General features: G+C 44.1%; 1 protein-coding gene across 1 annotated transcript in view; it reads right to left on the bottom strand.

Annotated features, from left to right (window-relative positions):
- The window catches only part of GPRIN3 (GPRIN family member 3), a 222,385-nt gene extending 209,198 nt beyond the window's left edge, over positions 1–13,187 (bottom strand). Inside the window, exon 1 of the mRNA XM_069743560.1 lies at positions 12,923–13,187. The gene's annotated coding sequence lies outside the window, so the exon portion shown is untranslated. The remainder of the gene's footprint in view (positions 1–12,922) is intronic.
- Positions 13,188–20,244: the final 7,057 nt, after the last annotated feature.

The following is a 20,244-nucleotide window of genomic DNA, read 5'->3' on the forward strand; positions in this document are numbered from 1 at the left end:
TTAGTTTTCATTCTGGAAATAAGCAGGCCCCTTCTTTTACTCTCACAAGCCTTTCTGCGTGGCTTTATACATAGGCTTTCTTCACAGACTGCACGTCTCTAGTTCTCAAAGTGACCACTGACGGAGGAGTGAGTGGTCAAACTTTTCCAACAACCTCCTCCAATTGGAAAACACTGCGTAAGGAAATCTCATTTTCAATTGATGGAGGAAAACCTGTATTACTAATAGTTAATTAGCAAGTTAAAAAATCATTTTCCCAACACATGTGTTAAGTGGCCAACCCATACAATAAGCCTTAAGGTACCTTCACACTAAACAACTTCACAACGATATCGCTAGCGATCTGTGACGTTGCAGCGTCCTGGCTAGCGATATCGTTGTGTTTGACAGGCAGCAGCGATCAGGCCCCTGCTGTGCCATCGTTGGTCGCTGCAGAAAGTCCAGAACTTTATTTCGTCGCTGGACTCCCTGCAGACATCACTGAATCGGCGTGTGTGATTCAGCGATGTCTTCACTGGTAACCAGGGTAAACATCGGGTTACTAAGCGCAGGGCCGCGCTTAGTAACCCGATGTTTACCCTGGTTACCATCGTAAAAGTAAAAAAAACAAACACTACATACTTACCTTCAGCTGTCTGTCCCCAGCGCTGTGCTTCTCTGCACTCCTCCTGCATCCTGTGTCAGCGTCGGCCAGCCGGAAAGCACAGAGGTAACGTCACCGCTCTGCTTTCCGGCAGCTGTGCTCAGTCAGTGCAGGAAAGCAGAGTGCCGGGGAAGGTAAGTATGTAGTGTTTGTTTTTTTTACTTTTACGATGGTAACCATGGTAAACATCGGGTTACTAAGTGCGGCCCTGCACTTAGTAACCCGATGTTTACCCTGGTTACCGGCATTGTTGGTCGCTGGAGAGCTGTCTGTGTGACAGCTCTCCAGCGACCAAACGGCGATGCTGCAGCGATCGACATCGTTGTCGGTATCGCTGCAGCGTCGCTTAGTGTGAAGGTACCTTTATACTTTCTCTATTTTATTACAGTCCTATACCTGGCAAAAGTTACATCCTCCCAACACCATTATCTAACAAGTCCAGTATTCCTTCACTTGTTCGACTTTATAACCACCTGATCATTTGGAATCTCATTTTCTATATTTTTTCGACTCTATTTTCCAATAAACTTTCCATGTGAGTGACAATACTGTCTATTCATAGACACAAAGGTTTATTCTCAGCTCTGAATTGAATGGGTCAAATTTAATATCTGTCAGATTAGGCTGAAAAATAAAAAAAATTTCGAGGAAGATGGTGAACTTAATATATTGGTAGATTTAACTTTAAAGACAGCCTGTAGTCAGATCAATATTGGCCAGTTTTTACTCTTATTTTATTCCCACTACTCTCCTGGTTATTTCATTTTTTGTAAATTTGCCATCAGTTTCAAGACAGAGGCCTTTATATTTAGTGATCATTTTTATAAGGGGGCATGGCTCACAGGGTAATTATGCAGAGAAGCCAAAAGACTCACCCCCAGATAATAAAAATCAGCATTAAATAAAAAGGTCCATATCTCTTGAACCATAGGGTAGATTTAAAAAAAAAAAAGAAAATAAAAATGGTTTTCGAGAATAAATTGCAAGCAAAAATTGTCCACTTTCGCCATGGTGTCAGGTCCTCTAAGTGGTTATAATTATAATCACTTCAATTACTGTTTAATATAGCAAACAATTTGTAATTCGGAGTTCGGAGTCAGGAAAATTGAGGAGTAGGAGACGGTAGTTTAGCTTACCGACTCCACAGCCCTGAGGTAAGTACAGTTTAGTATTAGTAGTGGATTTTAGCTCAAGGTCAGTGTCAGTGATTTATTTCACGTTGAAGGGTTTGCCCATTACTTCTTTGCTAAAGAGAGATCCTTACCATAGGACATCAGTAGCAGATCAATTATTTGCAGCAGAGGATATATTACTTCAATAACAGTACCCAACAGCCACTATAGAGTTACTGCCGCCAATGCCCAATGCGGTCTGCCCATTGACTGAGCAGGTAACAGGGGGTCCTAAGGTACTGTTGGTCATTAATATCACAGTCCTGGACAACCCCTTAACTGTACATATTCATTTACTTAGGGGTATAATAATTGAGTGAGTTTATTAATGAAAAGGGTCTAGAGTGCAAGGTGTTTTGCGCCTACTATCTCTTAAAGGGAACCTGTCACCCCGTTTTTTGAGATTGAGCTATAAATACTGTTAAATAGGGCCTGCGCTGTGCGTTACTATAGTGTATGTCGTGTACCCTGATTCCCCATGTATGCTGAGAAATACATTACCAAAGTCGCCGTTTTCGCCTGTCAATCAGGCTGGTCTGGTCAGGTGGGCGTGTTCACAGCGCTCTTTTCTTCCCCAGCTTTCCGTTGGTGGCGTAGTGGTGTGCGCATGTCCAGAGTTCCGACTTCCCTGCGCCCACGTGAAGACACAGCGCGCGATCTGCGCTGTAATCCCTTGCATCGGTGGGGGCGATCTCTAATGCGCACGCGCGGCATCCCGCGGCCATTTTCCTGAAGCCCCGTGCAGCAGAGCACTCCATCTGCGCACGCGCGGCCCCAGGAAGATGGCCGCCCCCACCGATGCAAGGGATTACAGCGCAGATCGCGCGCTGTGTCTTCACGTGGGCGCAGGGAAGTCGGAACTCTGGACATGCGCACACCACTACGCCACCAACGGAAAGCTGGGGAAGAAAAGAGCGCTGTGAACACGCCCACCTGACCAGACCAGCCTGATTGACAGGCGAAAACGGCGACTTTGGTAATGTATTTCTCAGCATACATGGGGAATCAGGGTACACTACATACACTATAGTAACGCACAGCGCAGGCCCTATTTAACAGTATTTATAGCTCAATCTCAAAAAACGGGGTGACAGGTTCCCTTTAATATATCACTATGTTTCTGATTGTAATCAAAATATGCATGTTCCTCGTGTTCTTCTGTTTATTACAGTTCTTTCACACTGCTGCCATCTACCATGTCAGTTGAAAAAGGTAAAGGATGTCAGTGATGTAACTTTAACCCCTTTACCCCAAGGGTGGTTTGCACGTTATGGACCGGGCCAATTTTTACAATTCTGACCACTGTCCCTTTATGAGGTTATAACTCTGGAACGCTTCAACGGATCCCGGTGATTCTGACATTGTTTTCTCGTGACATATTGTACTTCATGATAGTGGTAGAATTTCTTTGATATTACCTGCGTTTATTTGTGAAAAAAACGGAAATATGGCGAAAATTTTGAAAATTTCGCAATTTTCCAACTTTGAATTTTTATGCAATTAAATCACAGAGATATGTCACACAAAATACTTAATAAGTAACATTTCCCACATGTCTACTTTACATCAGCACAATTTTGGAACCAAAATTTTTTTTTGTTAGGGAGTTATAAGGGTTAAAAGTTGACCAGCAATTTCACATTTTTACAACACCATTTTATTTTAGGGACCACATCTCATTTGAAGTCATTTTGAGGGGTCTATATCAGTGGTCCCCAACTCCAGTCCTCAAGGCCCACCAACATGTCATGTTTTCAGGATTTCCTTAGTCTTGCCCAGGTAATAATTGCATCACCTGTGCAATGCAAAGGAAATCCTGAAAACATGACCTGTTGGTGGGCCTTGAGGACTGGAGTTGGGGACCTCTGGTCTATATGATAGAAAATACCCAAGTGTGACACCATTCTAAAAACTGCACACCTCAAGGTTCTCAAAACCACATTCAAGAAGTTTATTAACCCTTCAGGTGTTTCACAGGAATTTTTGGAATGTTTAAATAAAAATGAACATTTAACTTTTTTTCACAAAAAATTTACTTCAGCTCCAATTTGTTTTATTTTACCAAGGGTTACAGGAGAAAATGGACCCCAAACCTTGTTGTACAATTTGTCGTGAGCACGCCGATACCCCATATGTGGAGGTAAACCACTGTTTGGGCTCATGACAGAGCTTGGAAGCGAAGGAGTGCCATTTGACTTTTCAATGCAAAATTGACTGGAACTGAGATGGGATGCCATGTTGCGTTTGGAGAGCCACTGATGTGCCTAAACATTGAAACCCCCCACAAGTGACAACATTTTGGAAAGTAGACCCCCTAAGGAACTTATCTAGATGTGTGGTGAGCACTTTGACCCACCAAGTGCTTCACAGAAGTTTATAATGCACAACCGTAAAAATAAAAAAATCATTTTTTTCCACAAAAATTATTTTTTCGCCCCCAATTTTTTATTTTCCCAATGGTAAGAGAAGAAATTGGAACCAAAACGTTGTTGTACAATTTGTCCTGAGTACGCTGATACCCCATATGTGGGGTAAACCACTGTTTGGGCGCATGGGAGAGCTCGGAAGGGAAGGAGCGCCGTTTGACTTTTCAATGCAAAATTCACAGGAATTGAGATGGGACGCCATGTTGCGTTTGGAGAGCCACTGATGTGCCTAAGCATTGAAACCCCCCACAAGTGACACCATTTTGGAAAGTAGACCCCCTAAGGAACTTATCTAGATGTGTGGTGAGCACTTTGACCCACCAAGAGCTTCACAGAAGATTATAATGCAGAGCCGTAAACATAAAACAAAAATTTTTTCCCACAAAAATTATTTTTAGCCCCAAGTTTTGTATTTTCCCGAGGGTAACTTGAGAAATTGGACCCCAAAAGTTGTTGTGCAATTTGTCCTGAGTGCGCTGATACCCCATATGTGGGGGCTCGGAAGGGAAGGAGCGCCATTTGGAATACAGACTTAGATGGAATGATCTGCAGGCGTCACATTGCGTTTGCAGAGCCCCTAATGTACCTAAACAGTAGAAACCCCCCACAAGTGACACCATTTTGGAAAGTAGACCCCCTAGGGAACTTATCTAGAGGTGTGGTGAGCACTTTGACCCACCAAGTGCTTCACAGAAGTTTATAATGCGGAACCGTAAAAATAAAAAATCATTTTTTTTTTACCACAAAAATTATTTTTTAGCCCCCAGTTTTGTATTTTCCCAAGGGTAACAGGAGAAATTGGACCCCAAAAGTTGTTGTCCAATTTGTCCTGAGTACGCTGATACCCCAAATGTTGGGGTAAACTCCTGTTTGGGCACACGGGAGAGCTCGGAAAGGAAGGAGCACTGTTTTACTTTTTCAACGCAGAATTGGCTGGAATTGAGATGGGACGCCATGTCGCGTTTGGAGAGCCCCTGATGTGTCTAAACAGTGGAAACCCCCCAATTATAACTGAAATCCTAATCCAAACACACCCCTAACCCCAATTCCAACGGTAACCCTAACCACACCTCTAACCCAGACACACACCTAACCCTAATCCCAACCCTATTCCCAACCACAAATGTAATCCAAACCCTAACCCTAACTTTAGCCCCAACCCTAACTGTAGCCTTAACCCTAACTGTAGCCTTAACCCTAGCCCTAACCCTAACCATAACCCTAGCCCCAACCCTAGCCCTAACCCTAGCCCTAACCCTAATGGGAAAATGGAAATAAATACATTTTTTTAATTTTTTTATTCTTTCCTAACTAAGGGGGTGATGAAGGGGGGTTTGATTTACTTTTATAGCTGTTTTTTTTAGCGGATTTTTATGATTGGCAGCCGTCACACACTGAAAGACGCTTTTTATTGCAAAAAATATTTTCTGCATTACCACATTTTGAGAGCTAAAATTTTTCCATATTTGAGTCCACAGAGTCATGTGAGGTCTTGTTTTTTGCGGGACGAGTTGACGTTTTTATTGGTAACATTTTCGGGCACGTGACATTTTTGTGATCGCTTTTTTTTCCGATTTTTGTGAGGAAGAATGACCAAAAAACAGATATTCATGAATTTCTTTTGGGGGAGGCGTTTATACCGTTCCGCGTTTGTTAAAATTGATAAAGCAGTTTTATTCTTCGGGTCAGTACGATTACAGCGACACCTCATTTATATCATTTTTTTTTATGTTTTGGCGCTTTTACACGATAAAAACTATTTTATAGAAAAAATAATTATTTCTGCATCGCTTTATTCTGAGGACTATAACTTTTTTATTTTTTTGCTGATGTTGCTGTATGGCGGCTCATTTCTTGCGGGACAAGATGACGCTTTCAGTGGTACCATGGTTATTTATATCTGTCTTTTTGATCGCGTGTTATTCCACTTTTTGTTCGGCGGTATGATAATAAAGCATTGTTTTTTTGCCTCGTTCTTTTTTCTTACGGTGTTTACTGAAGGGGTTAACTAGTGGGACAGTTTTATAGGTCGGGTCGTTACGGACGCGGCAATACTAAATATGTGTACTTTTATTGTTTTTGTTTTTTTTATTTAGATAAAGAAATGTATTTATGGGAATAATAATTTTTTTTTTTTTTTTTTTTTTTTTACACACTTGTAAAAAATTTTTTTTACTTTTTTACTTTGTCCCAGGGGGGGACAATACAGTTCAGTGATCTGACAGTTTGCACAGCACTCTGTCAGATCACTGATCTGTCTCAGAGCGCTGTAGCGTTACCAAGTGCCTGCTCTGAGCAGGCACTTGGTAAGGCACCTCCCTCCTTGCAGGACCCGGATCCGCGGCCATCTTGGATCCAGGATTTGTTGCAGGGAGGAAGGTAGGAGACCCCCGAAGCAACGCGATCACATCGCGTTGCTGCGGGGGTCCCAGGGAAGCCCGCAGGGAGCCCCCTCCCTGCGCGATGCTTCCCTGCACCGCCGGCATATCGCGATCATGTTTGATCGCGGTGTGTCGGGGGTTAATGTGCCGGGGGCGGTCCGTGACCGCTCCTGGCACATAGTGCCGGATGTCAGCTGCGATAAGCAGCTGACACCCGGCCGCGATCGGCCGCGCTCCCCCCATGAGCGCGGCCGATCACCTATGACGTACTATTCCGTCCTTGGGAAGTAGGGCCCACCCCACATGGACGGAATAGTACGTCTAATGGCAGAAAGGGGTTAAGCGTCTGAGCCCATATGGACAAACTGGTGCCCCAACCTACCATCTCCCATCTTAATATATACTTACCTTGTAATGTCTACATATCCTGTTCCATACAGATGTGACCGGATCCCAGAATTCCAAGCGGCGGAAGTTCACCGACTGCCGTGATGGGTGTCTCAATATGGAAACTGCTGGTGGTTCCAGCCTCTTGCGCGTACCACTAGCGGAACACCGCCACACAACACACACTGTATATGCCATACGCATTATACACACATACACTGTATACGCCGTACGCATTATACACACATACACTGTATACGCCGTACGCACCACACACACAGACTGTATACGCCGCATGCAGCCTCTTGCGCGTTACAACCAGCAGAACACCGTCGCGGACATGCCGCCACCGGGACCAGCCAAATGATTCACTGACCGCCACCATCTTTGTACAGGAGGAGCACAAGCGCAGTTTTAATGTGACCACCGCTATCTGTCTGCACAAAAATGGCGGCAGTCTGATTTACTGCATCTGCACAAATTCCATGCAGGCGCAGTTTATCATTCAGCTGATCCCGGGGCAGATGCGCAACATGTCTACAGGCAGAGGAAGCCGGTCACATTAAAGGGGCTTTCCCACGAACGAAAATTCATTTTAAAAATTGTCTGTGTTTGACCGTGTACGGAGCACACCACATATCCTGGGCAGGGGAGGAAGCAAAAGACAATACTTACATTACAGCAGAGGATCACAGAGGATTTATTTTGTCAGGTAAAATATTTCACTGACTGCTGTTAAACAATATTTTACCTCACAAAATGTATCCTCTACGATCTCCTGCTGTAATGCCAGTATTGTCTTTTGCTTCCTCCCCTACCCAGGAGCTTTACCGCCGATCTCCTGCTGTAATGTCAGTATTGTCTTTTGCTTAATCCCCTGCACAGGATATTTACCACCCTCCCGATGTGATAGCATCGGGCCTCCATCTAGTTTATGATATTAGTGACTTCCTAAATGGCAAAGGAGTATTGCGTCATTTTATGTGCTAATACTATCTCTGCATTTGTTAAAGTTACTTCCCCAGAAGGTGTCAAAAGAAAAGAATGTAAGCGAATGGAGGCACCGTCCATTTTCTTTTGTTTGTCTCTTTTCCATTACAAATGTTTCCTGGACTATAATTTTCTCATGATGAAATGACGGGCACACTGCGTCTCTTTTCTTGCACATTCACTACTACATGTCACTCCTTTTCTCTTGATGCAAATACACATAAGATACATTTCTCCTTGTCAAACGATTTAGCATTTCAGATAATTCACAAAAAAGTAGATATAACTATCAAAATAATGTTTCTTTCTGCCCTGACCCTTCAGAATTACATACTTAATATAGTATTTGCTACCTCAAGGCTAGATGGCCTGACAGCCAAAAAACTTGTAATAGATTCTATATTGAAATAAAACAACATTGTACTTACTGTAGATGCAACGTGTATAAAACTAGGGGAACTGTATATCCATAGCCCTTGATTCTCATCTGATGGTAGATATGCATTGTATAATCCAAAATATTAATATGGAATGTCATCATGACATCACTGAAATCCAAGTCTTGTGTCATGGTGGTCTATAAATTACCGTACATACAATAGTGGACTGAGATGATTAGCAATAGAGTGGATCTACTGAGAACAGAAATGGGGAACATTGGAACATTCTGATAGGAAAAAACTTTATAACTGAATGGTAGCAAGCCGTTAAACTTTTAAAGTGGTATACTACTTACTTTCAAGTTAGATGTTAGACATCTAACCCATATCTATCTAGGCACTGGCGGAAACAGTCAGATGAGGGCCCCTATGCAAGATCATTATATTGGCCTCTTGCGGTCCAGTATCTCATCATAATGCACAATTCCATCTGCTTTGGAGTTGGAAGTGGGCCCCCTTACCCAGGGCTGGCTCCAGGTTTTCAATGGCACTGGGGGAAAGTGGGCCCCTGTAACACATACCATGACTCATGATGCACTGATAAGAAATATAGGTATAGTAAAATGCCAAAGATTTCACTTCTCAAATTACATGAATGGTATCCATTGTAAATTCTACAATAGCTCAGAAACCGACAAATCCTCGCAGTGCACAGTGTGTGTGATGGGCGGATTCAAAAGTCTGCAGTCACACAGAGTGACTGCAGACTTTTCATTTTAGACCGGACAGTATAGTCCTCCATACAGTATTCTGAGCACCACATAGTTCTCCCATATATTGCTCCATACAGTGTTATGTTCCCCATACAATGCTTCATACAGTATTATGGGCCCCATATAGCGCTCCATACAGTATAATGGGCCCCATATAGTTTCCCAAACAGTATAATGGGCCCCATATAATGCTCCATACAGTATAATGGGCCCCATTTAGTGCTCGATACAGTATAATGGGCCCCATATAATCTCCCAAACAGTATAGTGTATAGTATGAGTGTCCTGTTTTGCATTTACAGTTTTCTACATAGTATTTAACTATATTGTTATGTAGGATAAAATTTACTTAATTGACAATAACATAATTTTGCAAGTCATATTGCAAAAGTCGTTAAAAGGTTGATTGTGACTTGTAGGATCGCTACTTCCAACAGAAGACGCTATATAGAGTTCCAGTTCTCTTTCTCTCTGAAGAGGCAATTTGCATATAAAATTTCCCAGAGGAACATTGCATGGCAAATAAGCCTCCTTACCTTGACAAGCCAGAGCTGGTATGTCACGCTCCACAAGGAGAAACCTTATTGCTTAGACCTCAGTCCAGAGCCTCTCACCTAGCCAAATCAGATCTCATACTTTGCACTGACGAGGGCCAATAACCCGAAACACCGTGTCTGCAAATTGAGATTCTGATTTGGCTTTTAGCCTAAGTTATAGGCCAGGATCACACATGCGAGAAATACGGCCGAGTCTCGCATGTTAATAACCGGCAGTGCCGCCGGCAATAGAAGAGCGTGCGGCTGCATGTTCACACAGGGCATTTTTGCTGCATTTTTTTATGCTAATTTTCAGATGCTTTTTACAATACCAGCAAAGCCTATGAGATTTCAGAAATCTTATGCACACACATTGGCTTTTTGTTTGATCAGTATTTTGTGCTTTGCTGCGTTTTTTGGACATAGAGCATTTGGACATAGAGCACTTCACTTCTTTCAGCGTTTTTGCTGCGTTTTTTCACCCATAGACTTGAATGGGTGTTGAAAAAAAAATGCAACAAAACTGCAGGTATCATTATTTGCTGCTGAAAATCCAAGGACATTAGAATGGACAAAGAGAAAAAAAAAAAACGCACCAAAAAACGCACCTAAACTTGCGTTTTTGACGCAGCTTCTTTCCTGCCCTGTGTGAACTTACCCTAAGGCATTATCCATACATCGTGATTCACATTTTTTAACGGCTAGATCACATAACTGATATATTCTATTGGGCTGTTCAGATGTCTGTGTTTTTTATGCTGACCCAGTTCTGTTTTTGATCTGAGTCACAGATCAAAATTACCCATGCAAGTCTGTAAGTCTGCGCCATCCATATCCATTCCGTATACCATCCGTGATTAACACTATAATGGCTAGGGGAATTTTTTTCTTTATCAGTGAAAAAAATCACTGATGAAATATTAATGGTAAAAACTGAGACACTGACCACACAGTGATGAAAATCGGATACAGAACACTGATGAAATCTGGAAACGAAACACTGGAAACACTGGTAAACAACAGTCTGTTTTTACTTCTGAGAAATATCACAGATGGATTTTTCTCACTGTTAAAAAAAAAAAAAGCCCCCCCCCCATGCTAACATTATGTAGTACATATATCATAATCAAACAGTTACAACTATACCTTAACTTACGTAAACTGTTTTATGCCATGCTATAGTCCATGTACTAAATAATGGTCCTAGGTTGTTTTACTTGATGTCAAATATATATGGGTACCACATAATCCTCCATAAAGTATTATGAGCACCACGTTGCCCTCCTTACATCATTATGGGCACCACATAGACCTCCATACATTATTATGGGCACCAACTATACCTCCATACATTATTATGGGCACCACATAGACCTCCATACATTATTATGGGCACCACGTAGACCTCCATACATTATTATGGGCACCACGTAGACCTCCATACATTATTATGGGCACCACGTAGACCTCCATACATTATTATGGGCACCACGTAGACCTCCATACATTATTATGGGCACCACGTAGACCTCCATACATTATTATGGGCACCACATAGACCTCCATACATTATTATGGGCACCACGTAGACCTCCATACATTATTATGGGCACCACGTAGACCTCCATACATTATTATGGGCACCACGTAGACCTCCATACATTATTATGGGCACCACGTAGACCTCCATACATTATTATGGGCACCACGTAGACCTCCATACATTATTATGGGCACCACGTAGACCTCCATACATTATTATGGGCACCACGTAGACCTCCATACATTATTATGGGCACCACGTAGACCTCCATACATTATTATGGGCACCACGTAGACCTCCATACATTATTATGGGCACCACGTAGACCTCCCATACATCATTATGGGCACCACGTAGACCTCCCATACATCATTATGGGCACCACGTAGACCTCCCATACATCATTATGGGCACCACGTAGACCTCCCATACATCATTATGGGCACCACGTAGACCTCCCATACATCATTATGGGCACCACGTAGACCTCCATACATTATTATGGGCACCACGTAGACCTCCATACATTATTATGGGCACCACGTAGACCTCCATACATTATTATGGGCACCACGTAGACCTCCATACATTATTATGGGCACCACGTAGACCTCCATACATTATTATGGGCACCACGTAGACCTCCATACATTATTATGGGCACCACGTAGACCTCCATACATTATTATGGGCACCACGTAGACCTCCATACATTATTATGGGCACTACATAGTAATCCATACAGTATTGTGGATACCACATAGTCCTCCATACAGCATTATGGACACCACATAGTCCTGGACATAGATAGATAGATAGATAGATAGATAGATAGACAGATAGATAGACAGATAGATAGACAGATAGATAGACAGATAGATAGACAGATAGACACAGGATGTGCTTCTTTTTTTAAACCTTTTCCTTATTTCTTTTCACCTTCTGGGGTGAAAGAAGGAAAAGGTCACAAAAAAAGAAGCAAATCCTGCTAGTCAATCTGACACACATCATGAAAAATTAGTAGCTTAGCAATACGAAGACTTTGACATACCGGAATATCCCCTTAGCTAATTGCTATGGCATGCTGACGGATTGTAGTGGCAAGCAAGCCTTCACACTTTCTACACAGCATGCAACAAATCCCAGAGAGCTTGCAGCATCCCAAGCTAAACAACAGAGTTGCATGGTCTATGAGGCAATCCTGCCCACAGGGGCTCACCGCTGCCTGGTAAACAGTTCTTCTAGGAGTCAGTGAGGGGTGTCTCTTTCATTTGGGGAGCACAGATGCCCGATGCAGTGGGATCCAGCGGATCACACCACCCCCAGTATAGAAGGACCCCATGTCACCGGCCATTAGCATTCCCAGGCACATCCACTCTGCAGACAGCATAGCAATGCATTTGCAGCTCCAACTAGTATTTTTCTGGCTCAGCTTCCACTTTCTATTATTAATGTCAGTGCTAGGAATACATGGCAGAAAGAATGCTACTACATAGTGATGCATCCAGCTAAGGTCATCATCATCATCCTCGGCTTCATCCCTGCCATGTAATTAAACACACTAATATGCGGTGCTGCATAATCCCCTGGGTCTCCGGATCACAACCAGCAATCGCCGGGAGGTTACAGGGAGATCTGCAGGAAATACCTGGAGCAGTGATGGAAACAAAGGCAGTGAGTGCACGTCTTACCCTGGGCGCTGCACACAGCACAGCCAGCATTGACCTTGCGAGGAAATGCATCATCTGCAGCTGCTGGGAATGATAATCCAATAGTGACTGAGGTGTCACTGATGATATCCTGACTTCCCATCCATGGATGTCACACACAGGGCATCGGGGGGACATGCAAGCCACAGGCCAGTGAGGAGCAATGGCCAGCGCTAGTCCAGGAGCCGTGCACGGCGCAGCAGCAGCAGCAGCAGCTCCACCACAGGGAAGCGTTCCGGCTGTCACTGCTGACCCGCCCCCGGTGATGCTGCCTGTCACTCAGCAGGAGGGGAGGGAGCCTCGGCCTTCCCTGCACACAGGAGCGAGCGCTGCTGCCATCAGATCTCAGGTGCACAGATGCAATGTTCCTCCCTTGTATCTAATAATCATGTCAGTGACTCCCTAGTCATAGAGCTCCCATTTCTCCTCATGGCAGAAATTCTGTGCAGATAAAAAGCTCACAGTCAGTATTTGGTCAGTATTTTACCTCAGTATTTGTAAGGCTACACTCACATGTTCAGTATTTGGTCAGTAGTTTACCTCAGTAGGTGTAAGGCTACATTCACACGGTCAGTATCTTACCTCAGTATTTGTAAGGCTACATTCACACGTTCAGTATTTGGTCAGTATTTTACCTCACTATTTGTAAGGCTACATTTACACGTTCAGTATTTGGTCAGTATTTTACCTCAGTATTTGTAAGGCAACATTCACTCGTTTAGTATTTGGTCAGTATTTTACCTCTATTTGCAAGGCTACAATCACACGTTCAGTATTTGGTCAGTATTTTACCTCTATTTGCAAGGCTACAATCACACATTCAGTATTTGGTCAGTATTTTACCTCAGTAGTTGTAAGGCTACATTCACTCGTTCAGTATTTGGTCAGTATTTTACCTCAGTAGTTGTAAGGCTACATTCACTCGTTCAGTATTTGGTCAGTATTTTACCTCAGTATTTGTAAGGCTACATTCCCTCGTTCAGTACTTGGTCAGTATTTTACCTCAGGATTTGTAAGGCTACATTCACACCTTCAGTTTTTGGTCAGTATTTTACCTCAGTATTTACTGAGGTGCAATTTTGATGTTGCAGAATTTATGCACCTATTATGTAAATTATGTTTTGGGTTTTTTACTGCATTTTTGTGCGCATTTTTTTAATGTGTTTTTGATGCTTTGTTTTTTTTTGGTGTGTCATGCTTTCAATAAAGCTGCTTTATTATACTTTTTGGTATTTGACTTTAACAAAACTTTATACATTTATGTGTGAATTATATGCGATTTTTTTTATTGTGTTTACACTGTGGAAATGCACTATAAACGTATTTACGTTTTTCACCTGCAGATATTTCACATTTAATGCAATTTTATAGGGAAAATCCACACAAAAGACTCATCGTACAAAAAGGAGAAATTGACATGTGGATATGAAATGCGCACCGCAGGTCAGTTTATGCTTCGTGACAAAAAGCTCAGTGGGTAGGAGATTTCTATAAGGCTGCTTTCACACATCAGGTTTTTGGTTTCAGGCTAAATCCGGCAAATTTGCTAAAAAACGGATCCGGCTCTCTGTACTGCGCATGGTTTTGAGAGAGAGAGAGCGAGACTCTCAATGTGTAAAAACGGATTCGGTCGCCGGAAACATTCATTCACACATCAGTTCCATGCGTTTATTGCCGGAAACGTTCCTTCAGGCTTTTTTGCTGGACACAAAAAACGTTGCAGGAGACGTTTTTTGTGTCCGGCAAAAAAGCCTGAAGGGACGGATCTGGCACAAAACGGATGAAACGCATGTCCTTCAGGCAAAATCCGGCGCTAATACAACTTTATGGGAAAAAACGGATCAGGCGTAAGAAAAAAACTCATCCGGATTGTGCCTGAAACTGCCGGATTGTGCCTGAAACCAAAAACCTGATGTGTGAAAGCAGCCTGAGGGCAGTCTCACACGTCCAGATAATTCCGGTACTGGAAAAATCGGTACCGGAATTATCCGTGTCCGTGTGCCCGTGCGTTTCTGTGGCACATCAGTGTGGCACACGTGTGCCGCCCGTGTGCCCACTGGGTACCACACGCACCGTGCAGGAGACAGCGCTAAAGTTTAGCGCTGTCCCCTGCATCTGATGCTGAAGCCGCGATTCATATCTTCCCTGCAGCAGCGTTTGTTGTAGAGAAGATATGAATAATCGTGTTTAAAATAAAGATCCATGACCCCACCCCCTGTGCGCCCCCCCGCTGTTATTAAAATACTCACCCGGCTCCCTCGCTGGCTGGCGCTGCTTCCTGCCCTGGCCGCACCTTCTACTGTATGAGCGGTCATGTGGGGCCGCTCATTTACAGTAATGAATATGCGGCTCCACCCCTATGGGAGGTGGAGCCGCATATTCATGATTGTAATGGGGGGCCCCACGTGACCACTTATACAGTAGAAGGTGCGGCCAGGACAGGAAGCAGTGCCAGCCAGCGAGGGAGCCGGGTGAGTATTTTAATAACAGCGGGGTGGGGGTGGTTGGGGGCGCACAGGGGGTGGGAGGGGGGTGGGGACATGGACCTTTATTTTAAACACGATTATTCATATCTTCTCTACAGCAAACACTGCTGCAGGGAAGATATGAATCGCGGCTTCACCACCAGTGGGGGGGACAGCGCTTACAGTAGCAGTGTCTCCTGCACGGTACACGGACTGCACACGGACAACGTCCGTGTGCGGTACGTGTTTTACATGGACCCATTGACTTTAATGGGTCCGTGTAATCCGTGCGCTCCCACGGACACTGACATGTCTCCGTGTTTGGCACACAGAGACACGGTCTGCAAAAAATCAATGACATCTGCACAGATGCACTGATTTCACTGTGTCTACGTGTGTCAGTGGCTCCGGTACGTGAGGAAGCTGTCACCTCACGTACCGGAGCCACTGACGTGTGAAACCGGCCTAAATGCCATCCACTCTGCTGGGAATTTTTCTGAATATTTTCTCACGCTACAGTTCATATGAGTTTTTGCCACGAGGGGGCATAGTTTCGGTGACCGCACCGCTAGTCACTGAAGCTACGTTACCTTCATTTCATTCATTCCCCAGTCTTTTACAGCCGGGAGCAGCTGCATTAGCAGCGCTCCTGGTTGTAATGGTATTTAACCCCTTCAGATGGATTTACATCTTGGGACTTGACTGTACGGCGGACAGTTATGGGATATTGTTGCTTTTTTATTTTGAATTTTTTTTCAGGAGAAACAAGGGTCTTCAGTTGGATTGAGTGTACAATAAAGAATAATACAATCCTGTGTCTTTCTTTCTTAAAATACTTTATTCTTAGGCTGGTTTCACACGTCAGTGGCTCCGGTACGTGAGGTGACAGTTTCCTCACGTACCGGAGCCACTGACACACGTAGACACATTGAAATCAATGCATCTGTGCAGATGTCATTGATTTTTTGCTGACCGTGTCCCCGTGTGCCAAACACGGAGACATGTCAGTGTTCGTGGGAGCGCACGGATTACACGGACCCATTAAAGTCAATGGGTCCGTGTAAAACACGTACCGCACACGGACGCTGTCCGTGTGCAGTCCGTGTGCCGTGCAGGAGACAGCGCTACAGTAAGCGCTGTCCCCCCCCACTGGTGCTTAAGCCGCCATTCATATCTTCCCTGCAGCAGCGTTCGCTGTAGAGAAGATATGAATATTCCTTTTTTTTTTGGTTTCTCGTGTTTAAAATAAATATCCATGTCCCCACCCCCCTCCCACCCCCTGTGCGCCCGCCGTTCTTAACCCCTTAGTGACAGAGCCAATTTGGTACTTAATGACCGAGCCAATTTTTGCAATTCTGACCACTGTCACTTTATGAGGTTATAACTCTGGAACGCTTCAACGGATCCCGCTGATTCTGAGATTGTTTTTTCGTGACATATTGTACTTCATGTTAGTGGTAACATTTCTTCGATATTACTTGCGACTATTTATGAAAAAAACGGAAATATGGCGAAAATTTTTAAAATTTTGCAATTTTCAAACTTTGTATTTTTATGCCCTTAAATCAGAGAGATATGTCACGAAAAATAGTTAATAAATAACATTTCCCACATGTCTACTTTACATCAGCACAATTTTGGAAACAAAATTTTTTTTGTTAGGGAGTTATAAGGGTTAAAAGTTGACCAGCAATTTCTCATTTTTACAACACCATTTTTTTTTAGGGACCACGTCACATTTGAAGTCATTTTGAGGGGTCTATATGATAGAAAATAATGAAGTGTGACACCATTCTAAAAACTACACCCCTCAAGGTTCTCAAAACCACATTCAAGAAGTTTATTAACCCTTTACGTGCTTCACAGGAACTGAAACAATGTGGAAGGAAAAAATGAACATTTAACTTTTTTTTGCAAACATCTTAATTCAGAACCATTTTTTTTATTTTCACATGTGTAAAAACAGAAATGTAACCATAAATTTTGTTATGCAATTTCTCCTGAATACGCCAATACCCCATATGTGGGGGTAAACCACTTTTTGGACGCACCGCAGAACTTAGAAGTGAAGGAGCGCCGTTTGACTTTTTCAATGCAGAATTGGCTGGAATTGAGATGGGACGCCATGTCACGTTTAGAGAGCCCCTGATGTGCCTAGAAGTGGAAACCCCCCACAAGTGACACCATTTTGGAAACTAGACCCCTCAAGGAACTTATCTAGATGTGTGGTGAGCACTTTGAACCCCCATGTGCTTCACAGAAGTTTATAACGTAGAGCCGTGAAAAAAAAAAAACGCATTTTTTCTACAAATATGATCTTTTTGCCCACAAATTTTTATTTTCACAAGGGTAACAGGAGAAATTAGACCACTAAAGTTGTTGTGAAATTTCTCCTGAGTACGTCGATACCCAATATGTGGGGGTAAACCACTGTTTGGGCGCACCGCAGAGCTTGGAAGAGAAGGAGTGCCGTTTTACTTTTTCAATGTAGAATTGGCTGGAATTAAGATCGGACGCCATGTCGCGTTTGGAGAGCCCCTGATGTGCCTAAACAGTAGAAATCCCCAACAAGTGACCCCATTTTGGAAACTAGACCCCCATGGAACCTATCTAGATGTGTGGTGAAAACTTTGAATGCCCAAGTGCTTCACAGAAGTTTATAATGCAGAGTCGTGAAAATAAAAAATATTTTTTTTTCCACAAAAAAGATTTTTTTAGCCCCCAAGTTTTTATTTTCACAAGGGTAACAAGAAAAATTGGACCCCAAAAGTTGTTGTCCAATTTATCCCGAGTACGCTGATGCGCCATATGTGGGGGTAAACCACTGTTTGGGCGCACGGCAGAGCTCGGAAGGGAAGGAGCGCCGTTTTGGAATGCAGACTTTGATAGAATGGTCTGTGGGCATTATGTTGCGTTTGCAGAGCCCCTGATGTACCTAAACAGTAGTAACCCCCCAAATGTGACCCCGTTTATATAGATGTGTGGTGAGAACTTTGAATGCCCAAGTGCTTCACAGAAGTTTATAATGCAGAGTGGGCGCACGGCAGAGCTCAGAAGGGAGGGAGCACCATTTGACTTTTTGAGCGCAAAATTGGCTGTCGTGTTTGGAGACCCCTGATGTACCTAAACAGTGGAAACCCCCCAAGTCTAGCTCCAACCCAACTCCAACACACCCCTAACCCTAATCCCAACCTGATCCATAATCCTAATCACTAACCCTAACGATAATCACAACCCTTACCCCAAAACAACCCTAATGTCAACCCTAACCATAACCCTAATCAAAACCCTAAATCCAACACACCCCTAATCCTAATCTCAACCCTAACCTCAAACCTAACCCTAATCACAACCCTAACCTTAACCCTAATCCCAAACCTAACCCTAATCCCAAGCGTAACCCTAATGCCAACCCTAACCCTAATACCAACCGTAATCCAAACCCTAACCCTAATCCCAACTCTAACCCTAACTTTAGCCCCAACCCTAGCCCTAACTTTAGCCCCAACCCTAACCCTAGCCCTAAGGCTACTTTCACACTTGCGTCGTTTGGCATCCGTCGCAAGCCGTAGTTTTGGACAACAAACGGATCCTGCAAATGTGCCCGCAGGATGCGTTTTTTGCCCATAGACTTGTATTGCCGACAGATCGTGACGGATGGCCACACGTCGCGTCCGTCATGCACTGGATCAGTTGTGTTTTGGCGGACCATCGGCACAAAAAAAGTCCAATGAAACGTTTTTTTGTACGTCGCATCTGCCATTTCTGACCGCGCATGCATTGCCGTAACTCCGCCCCCTCCTCCCCAGGACATAGATATGGCAGCGGCTGCGTTGAAAAACTACATCCGCTGCCCACATTGTGCACAATTTTCACAACGTGCGTCAGTATGTCGGGCTGACGCATTGCGACGGCCCCGTACCGACGTAAGTGTGAAAGAAGCCTAACCCTAAATTTAGCCCCAACCCTAACCCTAAATTTAGCCCTAGCCCTAACCCTAGCCCTAACCCTACCCCTAACCCTACACCTAGACCTAACCCTACCCCTAACCCTAATTTTAGCCCCAACTGCTGCTCTCCTGCCGGCCAGCAGATGGAGACAGATGGCGGGTGCACTGCGCATGCGCCCGCCATTTTCTTTTCCCCGGCAGCCAGGAGGAGCAGCAGGAGGACCTAGGGACACAGGTGAGTATGCAAAGGTCCCCGAATCCCCCTATTTCTCTGTCCTCTGATGTACGATCACATCAGAGGACAGAGAATTACACTTTACTTCTTTTTTTTTTTTTGCGGTCAACGGAAAACAGTTAATTACCGGCGATCGCAAATGTGGGGTCGGTTAAAAACCCCCCGAATCATGTTCTCTGGGGTCTTGGCTACCCCCGGCAGCCGAGACCCTGGAGAAAATCCGACTCTGGGGGGCGCTATTCACTTTTTCCACAGCACCGTTAATTAACGGCGCTGTGGTTTAAGTGCCCTTAGCGGCCGCCGTTAAAAGGTGTATCGGCGGTCCCTAAGGGGTTAAAATACTCACCCGGCTCCCTCGCTGGCTGGCGCTGCTTCCTGTCCTGGCCACATCTTCTACTGTGTGGAGCTGCATATTCATTACTGTAAATGAGCGGCCCCACGTGACCGCTCATACAGTAGAAGGTGTGGCCAGGACAGGAAGCAGCGCCAGCCAGCGAGGGAGCCGCACAGGGGGTGGGAGGGGGGTGGGGACATGGACCTTTATTTTAAACATGAGAAACAACAACAACAAAAAAAGAATATTCATATCTTCTCTACAGCAAATGCTGCTGCAGGGAAGATATGAATGGGTCTTCAGCACCAGATGCAGGGGACA

This window comes from Ranitomeya imitator, chromosome 1 (genome assembly GCF_032444005.1).
Source record: "Ranitomeya imitator isolate aRanImi1 chromosome 1, aRanImi1.pri, whole genome shotgun sequence".
Taxonomy (NCBI): domain Eukaryota; kingdom Metazoa; phylum Chordata; class Amphibia; order Anura; family Dendrobatidae; genus Ranitomeya; species Ranitomeya imitator.